Source organism: Lutjanus erythropterus, chromosome 7 (genome assembly GCF_056507025.1).
Source record: "Lutjanus erythropterus isolate fLutEry1 chromosome 7, fLutEry1.hap2, whole genome shotgun sequence".
Classification (NCBI taxonomy): domain Eukaryota; kingdom Metazoa; phylum Chordata; class Actinopteri; order Lutjaniformes; family Lutjanidae; genus Lutjanus; species Lutjanus erythropterus.
Window position 1 is genome coordinate 13796904 of NC_139323.1, and position 2798 is coordinate 13799701.

Sequence of the window (2798 nt, forward strand, 5' to 3'; positions counted from 1 at the left end):
TATCATCTCGCTCAAAGTTTAAAGCAAGCTGAGCTGATACAAATGGTGCACTTTGTAACTGTCAAACGAGAAATAGACAACAAATGTTTGAGGCAATTTGGAAACCTTTTATTACATTGCAATTGAAAATTGAAGCATTGGAGACACCCTAACAAAAAGCAAGCATGTAATATTTTCTTATAGAATGCCATATGTAATCACCTTTGGGACAGGAATAGCATTGAGACTACCTAATAATTTAATTAATTTTTCATTATTTATTTATTTTGCTGTTGTTTTGTTTGTGTATTCATTTTGGTACTGTTCTGTTGTTCCTATATAAAACTGCTCACAACAAGGTCTGTGAATTACCTTGAGTAAACGGGTCAGGATTTCTCAGACATTACTCTTGAGTTTTTCAGTTTTTTGTTTTTTTTGTTTTTTTTGGTGCCTTGAGCACCACAAGCCATGTGCCTTTTAGTTTCATTATACTAGAGAGAAAGCAAACATCTCTACATCTGATATCTCCAAAACTCTGCAGCTCACACCCAAAACATTTAGATGTATTGATAAACAGCACTACAAGCCAGGGGGAAAATATGTAATTTTGATTTGATTTAATGTCACTTTAAAGGAATAGTTATTCATTTTTTGCCAATAGTTAGATGAAAAAGATGAAAATACTGATACCTCATGTCTAGGAGTGAGATCAGTCTTCCCATCTAACATTCAGCAAGAAAGAACATTTCCCAATATGTCAACCTATTCTTCAAATCTCATTTTCATTATGTCTAAATGAGAAATATATCAGATATTATATCTTGCTGTAGTGATAGTGCTACTGACAGAAAAATGACTTCTGTTTGACCTGCAAACAAGCTTGAAATGCTTCCATACTGTATGGTACAGAAAGTGTAACTAGTAATAAATGATCTATAATTATGCTCACAATCTTTACTCTCTTAATGACTTTAATTATCCCTAATCATTCTTGTGTAGACGCACTAATTCATTCATATTTATTACACACAGCAATATAATAGCATGGCAGCTCTACAGTATGGTTGGGATGGCAGCCATCACACCACTTGTCAGCCTTAATTTCATCCATCATCTTAACCCAGAGTCTACCTTTAACTGTTTTTGTTCCACTAAGAGACAGAATAACGAGACATTGGCAGGCAGCAGAGACGCAGGAGCCAGTCAACATCCTGTCAGCCTTCTTCCAAGTCCAACGTTGAGACAAAAGAGTGACGCACACAAATGTGGACAGCTGAATGTGTCACTCTATTTTCTTCCCAAATTAAAAATTTGGAGTATGCCAACAAATTAATAAGTGAGCACACACAGAATCCAATTTGAATGCATTATGCTGTCAACAAGCTGCTGGGGGGGCAGAATGAGGGGAAATTAGCCACTGGACCACATGAGATAAGGCCCGTTAAATCTGTGCATGGCTAAGAGGCTGCTGCTTTCAGGCAAGATTATGATTGACTTGTTTTTTATGCACAGACACACACACACACACACACAGAGCGAGAGAGAGAGAGAGAGAGAGAGAGAGAGAGAGAGAGAGAGAGAGAGAGAGCTATGCTCAAAGCCGGGCTGATGAATAAGCTAAGTAAGCACCCACTTCTTAGGGCCCCTGTGGCCACCAGAGGCCACTATGTTTTTTTTTTTCTTTGGGGGGGCCTGTCATTTAAGAATCATCCCTTGTGTATCAAAACATTGGAAATTAAATTCCCGAGCTTTGTACTGTATTTTAAGTTGTCAACAATAACCTGAACCAGAAATATAAATCAGAACATTGACATCTGTGATTTTTCTCCAGGGGTTTCCAGCCAGTTTCCACTTCTAAATCTAACAAAGGCTCTGCAGAGTGTTCCTGTCTGTATAATCTTATGGTTGTGTTGTGACAGAGACACACTGTGCCTTGTGGAAAGCACCAAAGACAATGTGAGTTCAAGTTTTTTGCTTGAAATCACATCACGTAATCACAATCTACTTGGACCTATTTGGCTAAAGGAGACAGACACAGTTTCCAAGGCGGGCAGTGTTAGTTAGTAAAGTTAGTACGAAGGACTGTCTGGGTTGAGGTGGATTTTTTCACATATAAATTCTCTCTTGAGGCCCCCACTTTGAAAATCATTGGCCTAAAACATGCCAGGCTGACACTGGGATGATGATAAAATTGGTAATGGGTGTGCTGGATGTAGAGCTGCAATGATTAATTGAAACTGCAATAATTAATCGTTTTGCAATTAATCATTTTGATCATTTTTAATTAAAAAAAACTAAAAATTCTCTGATTTTGGCTTCTCAAATGTGAGTATTTTCTGGTTTCTTTACTCCTCATTGACAGTCAACTGAATATCTTTGCGTTGTGGACAAAACAAGACATTTAAGGACGTCACTTTGGACTTCAGGAAACACTTATCAACATTTTTCACCCTTTTCTGACATTTTATGGACCAAGCAACTAATCAATTAATCAAGAAAAATTACTGACAAACTAATCAACCATGGAAATAATTGTTGCAATAAAGACTTGCAAAATAGGTCCAAACATGTGGCGCACTTGGACGTATGCCAAGGCAGTGTGGGGGCATCAATCAGCTCAAGCTCTGTTTAGGGGCCCCACAAAGGCTTGGACCGGCCCTGCCTGTCCTCCTCTTACTCCTTATTTCTGTGGCTGGACAGGCTGCTCTGTGGATGTCTGGTTTTCTCAATAGGGCAATACCTGGTGACGTCACCATTACTAATCACATCGTTACCATCTCACACACACATCACAAACGGTACTTGTGTGTGTGCAGAGC